The sequence below is a fragment of the Neoarius graeffei genome, chromosome 6, assembly GCF_027579695.1.
Source record: "Neoarius graeffei isolate fNeoGra1 chromosome 6, fNeoGra1.pri, whole genome shotgun sequence".
Classification (NCBI taxonomy): domain Eukaryota; kingdom Metazoa; phylum Chordata; class Actinopteri; order Siluriformes; family Ariidae; genus Neoarius; species Neoarius graeffei.
Window position 1 is genome coordinate 51,267,887 of NC_083574.1, and position 8,498 is coordinate 51,276,384.

Consider the following 8,498-nt stretch of genomic DNA (forward strand, 5'->3'; position numbering starts at 1 on the left):
TCCTGAAGCACAGCATAATAACACTCTCCATTCTGCAGGAGTAACAGGACTGGAAATGTCATATCATTTGGCATTTCCACTCTCCACAGGATACCAAAGAGAACAGCTTAATTTTGACACTACATTAATCATACCATTACCTGCCACTTATATACTCTCTCTCTATCTCTCTCTCTCTCTGTGTGTGTGTGTGTGTGTGTGTGTGTGTGTGTGTGTGTGTGTGTGTGTGTGTGTGAGAGAGAGAGAGAGAGAGAGTGAGACAGAGAGAGAGAGAGAGAGAGAGAGAGAATGAGTCTGCCATTGCAAGAAAATGTAAAGGAATGTTCCTTGAGCCAGTGTTGACTGTGTATTAAAAAACTGGTGTGGTATGTGAAAGTGACTATCTCTCATCTGTCCTGTCATTATGATCATGCCAAAGGCCAGCTTAACCTCAATTCTGGATGTTAGTGTATTTCTAAGCAGTCATACTGATGGCCTCATGTGACTGACAACCCATATTGATCATCTTAAGATAAATAAATGTGTCACGATTTATGTGCTTTGAGCATGCTGCACTGAGAGAGGGACGGCTGTGACACTCATTTGTTTAACAAATCCAATAATAATGTCACTATGATTGTACATGAATATTGAGTCTTCCTTGTTATTAAACCCCATAAACCAGATTTATTTCATCAGTTGTTTGCCTGTGAAACCAACCAAAGGCATGATTTGTATTAGATGGAGAATCTATTGGCCTCAAAGTTCATTGATTTGCACCTTTGGCACCGAAGCAAAAGTGAGCAAATTGAAATTTGATCAGCCAGTCATAACATGATCATATAACATCAGCACTCGGCTTGATTTTCGTTTATTTGGCTCACTTCAATTATTGGTTTTATTGATGCTATAATCATTAGCTAAGCTAGTTGGTTTACTATAATAACATTATTAACTAATTTATTAGTTAACTGTGTCAGTTTGTGTGTGTGAATGGTGCTGTGAATGGATTAGTGTCACTTTCAGGTTGTTGTCCAACTTCATGCCCAGGGTTCCTTGAAGAAAGGGCAGTGCCAGAGATTTCCTTTTACTGGTGCCATTGAGTGTGCTCTGAAATTTAGGGTTGCTCATTAATGTACCACCACAGTTTAATTAACTTCACCAAGGAAGTTATGCTTTCAGTTTGTTTGTGTGTTTGACTATAAGCAGGATTACGCAAAAACTATGAGCCCAGTTTTCATGAAACTTGGTGGAAAGTTGTAGCATTGGCTGAGGAAGAGCCCATTAAATTTTGAAATGGATCTGACTCACAGGGCGGCTCGACAAATTTAGTTTCACTTTCGCTAACGTACAGTAGAAAGACATCTGATTAGGTCAGCTGCCTACTCTAACTTGAGTGCGAATGACTGCCTGTCTCTTTGTGTTAGACTTGTGACAGACTGGCAACATGTCCAGGGTGTACTCTGTCTCTCTTCCAAAATCATCTGGGATTGGATTCCAGCTCACCTGTGACCCCCAATGGATAAGTGGTATAAAAAATGGATGGATATTTATACAGAATGTAATGTGTAATGATTTTTCATTCTGCACAGCAAACAAGTACACTGAAATATAACTTTGCTATTTTACATGAATCACAATCTAAATGTATCAGAATGGCCCTACATACAGCTACAAAAGTACAAACTTTTTACATTTGGTGCGCCATAAACTTCTCTTTTAGAAGGCTATCCTATATGTGTTATCAAATATGGTGCCTTGACAGGAGTGGACAGTAAATGCTCCCCATGTACAGTGCACTGTAATGCAGTGAATAGAAAAGTAAATGGGCCCTCCACTACATTTACCGTATCCAGCCCTAAATTCACTTAAGTGGTATTAATGGTAATAAGATAGCTATGATTAACAAAGCTTATCCACACATGAGGTTGTGATCTCCTCTTTTGATCTGAGCACTTGAATTGCATTTTGAGAATAAAATTATACATGCATTGGTCAGTGCTCTGAACTGCCCTCCCTGGTCTTGTTATATTGATTGAGCTCTCTGGTTTACAATAGCTATTGTGGGCAGCTGTAATTGAGTTGTGCAGAGACTGAAAATAAAGTGTTGGCAGATCAGTAAGTGGGTAGGGTTGGCTGAGAGCCATCTCTGTAATGTGGAAGGACCCAAGGTTGGACATTGTGAGTGAAAGTCCTTGGCGGTATAAAGAGAAAACCATTTCATATACAAATACACATTGCACTAGGGACAATATACCTCATCACACATATGTGATGAGTTCTGGCCCAATTCTTACCAGACTAGAGCTGGCACTTTACAGCACTGAACAAAGCATAATATGATAACAAGAAAAGCATGCATACACAAAGGAGCAGTTCCTATATGGAGTTTTGTGTAAAATAGTAAACTAAGAATGCAGCATAACAAAGAGCATATGGAGCTAAATTCTGCTTTTAAAAACCTAAAAATTACATTACATTACATGGCATTTAGCAGATGCTCTTATCCAGAGTGACGTACAACAAGTGCAAAAGTCAGGTACACAAAGTATTGAACTTCTAGACAATAAAGTTCTAGTGCCAACTGTACAAGTGACAACAATACCTAGTGTAATATTCTATTGAAGTATCAATACTCAAACAGCCAAAGAAACAAACCAACCATACAAAGTATAACTAAATACAGAACTCAAACAGCTAACCCCAGGCTAGACAGTACACAGCCTCGGTTGGTCTAGCCCAAAACACAGTTACACAGTGGGCAGGGAAGCAGGGGAGAGGAGCAGCCTGAAGGGGTGAGTCTTCAATCTGCACTTAAAGGTGGTCAGGGAGTCGACAGTTCTGACCTCAGTGGGAAGGTCATTCCACCAATGGGGAACCAGGACAGACAGCAGTCTTGAGCGGGCTGGGGAGGAGGGGAGAGGAGGAGGGGCCAGGCAACCAGTAGTAGCAGAAAAATAAAATCTAAATCTCATCTCATCTCATTATCTCTAGCCGCTTTATCCTTCTACAGGGTCGCAGGCAAGCTGGAGCCTATCCCAGCTGACTATGGGCGAAAGGCGGGGTACACCCTGGACAAGTCGCCAGGTCATCACAGGGCTGACACATAGACACAGACAACCATTCACACTCACATTCACACCTACGGTCAATTTTTAGAGTCACCAGTTAACCTAACCTGCATGTCTTTGGACTGTGGGGGAAACCGGAGCACCCGGAGGAAACCCACGCGGACACGGGGAGAACATGCAAACTCCACACAGAAAGGCCCTCGCCGGCCCCGGGGCTCGAACCCAGGACCTTCTTGCTGTGAGGCGACAGCGCTAACCACTACACCACCGTGCCGCCCTAAAATCTAAATATCAATCATAATTCTTACTTTATGACATTCTTAATTGTTTTCCTTTTAGCTTATGGAATGAGGTTGCTATTACTTAATTCAGGGGAAATGCATCTTCCCTGTAGTTCAGAGTTGTGAACCACATTAAAACTATGTTCACATTAAATTGTAAACCTATAGAGCAAGGCAGCAGTGATGAAGCAAGGGAATTATTTTGCCAGCTGAGTGAAATCCTTGTTCCATAATCTCTTAATTCCTTGCTTATTTTACTGGGAAATTTGAATTCAAAGAGGAAATACATTTTCTGAAATAATTTTCAAGGTGATTTTAAACCAGCATTATACATTTTATATGATATGGAATATTCCTAGTTTCCAGAGATTCAACCAGTTCCTACTAGACTAGCCACTCCATATTAATTTATTCAAAACACAGATTCACACACCACTTCTCGGATATCAGCCATAGTTGACGCTTACTGAAAATTTGTTAGCTACGTAGCTGAGGAGAGCTATGCAGGGTGGACATCAAGCCATTCCCACCCAACCATTCACACACAGGCAATTTAGAGTAGCAAGTTAACTTAACCACATGTCTTTGGACGGTGGGGCAAACCAGAGCACCCGGAGGAAACCCATGCAGAGCGTGCAAGCTCCACACAGAAAGGCGTCTGTTAGCCATTAGGTTCAAACCCAGAACCTTCTCACTGTGAGGCAACAGTGCTAACCACTGCACCACCCAGCTTCACACATGCATTCATACCCAATGGCAATCACAGCCACCATTTTTTTTATTGTATAAAACAGCTATATTTACAGTAGTTATGTTAGAGTCAATCATCCAATTTTTGTCAATATTTATCTAAGTTAACACTTATGATACAGCTTTGGATGGCATAGACATTATCAGCTGTGAGAAAATGCATATGAAATTTTGATGGCATTTAATATGGGATAACTGTAGTACTTGCCTTTGAGCTCCTCGCATTATTAACAGATGATGAGAGAACATCCCAGTCTTTTGCTTCTCCATTCATTATCTATCCATCCATCCATCCATCCATTATCCAGAACTGCTTATCCTGTGCAGGGTTGCAGGCAAGCTGGAGCCTATCCCAGCTGACTATGGGCAAGAGGCGGGGTACACCCTGAACAAGTCGCCAGATCATCGTAGGGCTGACACATAGAGACAAACAACCATTCACACTCACAGTCAATTTCGAGCCACCAATTAACCAAACCTGCATGTCTTTGGACTGTGGGGGAAACTGGAGCACCCAGAGGAAACCCACACAGACACAGGGACAACATGCAAACTTCACACAGGGAGAACATGCAAACTCCCCGTTGGCTGCTGGCCTCGAACCCAGAACCTTCTTGCTGTGAGGCAACAGTGCTAACCACTACACCACCATGCCACCTCTTTTACTTCTATTTATTTCATCTCATTATCTCTAGCCGCTTTATCCTGTTCTACAGGGTTGCAGGCAAGCTGGAGCCTATCCCAGCTGACTACAGGCGAAAGGCGGGGTACACTCTGGACAAGTCGCCAGGTCATCACAGGGCTGACACATAGACACAGACAACCATTCACACTCACATTCACACCTATGGTCAATTTAGAGTTACCTGTTAACCTAACCTGCATGTCTTTGGACTGTGGGGGAAACCGGAGCACCCGGAGGAAACCCACGCGGACACGGGGAGAACATGCAAACTTCACACAGGGAGAACATGCAAACTCCCCATTGGCTGCTGGACTCGAACCCAGAACCTTCTTGCTGTGAGGCAACAGTGCTAACCACTACACCACCATGCCACCTCTTTTACTTCTATTTATTTCAATTCAATTTTATTTGTATTTCCCTTTTTTAAGCGGCATTATGACAAAGAAACAATACAGAAATCAATATACAGTGCCTTGAAAAAGTATTCATACCCCTTGAACTTTTTCACATTTTTCCACCTTACAACCACGAACTTAAATTTTTTTTATTGAGATTTTATGTGATAGACCAACACAGATTAGCACATAATTGTGAAGTGAAACAAAAATGATAAATGGTCTTCAAAATTTTAAACGAATAAAATCTGAAAAATGTGGTGTGCATTAGTATTCAGCCCCCTGTACTCTGATACCTCTAAATACAATCCAGTGCAATCAACTGCCTTCAGAATTCATCTAATTAGTTAATAGAGTCCTACTGTGTGTAATTTACTCTCAGCATAAATACACTTGTTCTGTGAAGGCCTCAGTGGTTTGTTAGAGAACACTGAAGAACAAACAGCATCATGAAGACCAAAGAACTCACCAGACAGGTCAGGGATAAAGTTCTGGAGAAGTTTAAAGCAGGGTTAGGTTATAAAAAAATATCCCAAGCTCTGAACATCTCAAGAAGCACTGTTCAATCCATCATTCAAAAATGGAAAAAGTATGGCATAACTGCAAACCTAACAAGACATGGCCGTCCACCTAAACTGACAGAGCAAGCAAGGAGAGCACTGGTCAGAGAAGCAGCCAAGAGGCCCATGATCACTCTGGAGGAGCTGCAGAAATCCACAGCTCAGGTGGGAGAATCTGTGCACAGGACAACTATAAGTTGTACACTCCACAAATCTGGCCTTTTTGGAAGAGTGGCAAGCAGGGCCGTAGCCAGGATTTTTCAAATACCGAGGTCAAACATGGCTGACAGCACCGAAGCCCCCCGGCACAACTTAAATAAATAAATAAGGATAGATTTGGTAGAGGATACATTTATTTTAACAATTCTAAAACTGTGGCACCATAACTGTGGTGTTTTATCTGACATAAAAATAGAAAAGTAGTGAACTCTTGAACTGAGTATACATACCTAAAATACCAGTTACCTAAAGTATTGGCATTATTTACATTGCAGCATACACATGACAGAAAGGGTGTGAACTGCTGAATTGTAAGCTTTAGTATTACACCTTATAATAATAGTGTGAGTGAGTGTGTGTGTGTGTGTGTGTGAGAGAGAGCGTGAGAGAGTTTGTGTGTTATTTGTGGGTGTCTGTATGTGTAGAGACATTCTGAGCAGTAATGTAAAGGCATCAGTCTATCTGGCTGTCTTGAACTGAGATCCATTTGCATGCATTCTCTGAAACAGAGTGTTCTCACCATTGCCTGTAATGTAAGCTTGGCTCACAACACATTTACTTTAACAATTCTAAAACTGTGCCATCAGAACTGTGGAGTTTTGTCTGACATAAAAGTCAAAACTGAACTGAGTGTATTGCTCAGCTACCTGAAATATTGGCATTATTTACATTTCATTATCTTAAATTACATTAGAATGTAGAGCTATTAGTTCTGTGTGAAGACTATGTATTAGAGAGAATGTGTGAGAGTGTATTATTTGTGTGTATGTGTGTGTGTCTGTATTTGTGTGTCTGTGTGTGTGTGAGTGAGTGAGAGAGAGTTATGAGAGAAAGAGAGAGAGAGAGAGAGAGAGAGAGAGAGAGAGAGAGTTACTCGAACAAACCCGTTTAGTCAGCCCTGCACAAGGCTGCCTGTGACAACGTAGTTTTGAATGTTTCTCGAAATGCTAACTAAAATGTAATAGGCAATGACAATGAAACGTTTCCCCTTGGAAAGTTGGCATGACACCGCTGAACGGTCTGCCACTGCACTGACAATATTTTCTCACCTTCCCTCCTTCTCTTTCCCTGCTCTTCTGTTGGCTGTCCAAACCTTAACTTAGTTTGTTGCAACTTTTTCATTTTGCACTCGGGTAAAGCCTTATAATGCTATGTGACTATTAGCCTACGTTAGGTTAGGTAGGCATATGTGATGCAGCGTAGAATACACCCTGCCTGTTTTATCCAAAACCCAACTTCCCCGGCCGACACTAGTATAGGCTACGTCGCGTGATGCTGCGTTAGACATGGCAACGATAGAGATAGAGGCTGAGAGATTTCAGATGACATTAGACAAATGTGAATTTTATTGGGGGGAAATACAGATGACATGTGGATGCGGACGCTGCATTTTACATTGATCACTGCTCGAATTCAGCGTAGACCAATTTGAAATTTCTGAAAAAAATACAGAGGACATGACCTCGGTGTCCTCAATGGTAGTTACGGCCATGGTGGCAAGAAGAAAGCCATTGTTGAAAGACAGGCATAAGAAGCCCCGTTTGCAGTTTGCCAGAAGCCATGTAGGGGACACAGCAAACATGTGGAAGAAGGTGCTTGGGTCAGATGAGACCAAAGTTGAACTTTTTGGCCTAAATGCAAAGCGCTATATGTGGCGGAAAACTAACACTGCTCATCACCCTGCACACACCATCCCCACTGTGAAACATGGTGGTGGCAGCATCATGCTATGGGGATGCTTTTCTTCAGCAGGGACAGGGAAGCTGGTCAGAGTTGATGGGAAGATGGATGGAGCTAAATACAAGGCAATCCTGGAAGAAAACCTGTTGGAGACTGCAAAAGACTTGAGACTGGGAAGGAGATTCACCTTCCAGCAAGACAATGACCCTAAACATACAGCCAGAGCTACAATGGAATGGTTTAGATCAAAGAATATTCATGTGTTAGAATGGCCCAGTGAAAGTCCAGACCTAAATCCCATTGAGCATCTGTGGCAAGACTTGAAAATTGCTGTTCACAGACACTTTCCATCCGATCTGGCTGAGCTTGAGCTATTTTGCAAAGAAGAATGAGCAAAAATGTCAGTGTCTAGATGTGCAAAGCTGGTAGAGACATACCACAAAAGAGTGGCAGCTGTAATTGCAGCAAAAGGTGGCTCTACAAAGTATTGACACAGGAGGACTGAATACTAATGCACACCACATTTTTCAGATTTTTATTTGTTTAAAATTTTGAAGACCATTTATCATTTTCATTTCACTTCACAATTATGTGCTACTCTGTGTTGGACTATCACATAAAATCTCAATAAAAAACTTTTTTGTTTGTGGTTGTAAGGTGGAAAAATGTGAAAAAGTTCAAGGGGTATGAATACTTTTTCAAGGCACGGTATAGACCCTAATGAGCAAACCAGGGGTGACAGTGGCAAGAAAAATCTCCCAGAGATGATATGTGGAAGAAGTCTTAAAAGGAGCCAGACTCAAAAGATAGCCAATACTCTTCTGGCTGACATAGCAAAGTGGACTTATAAATCATTACTCTTCCACAACTGCATACTA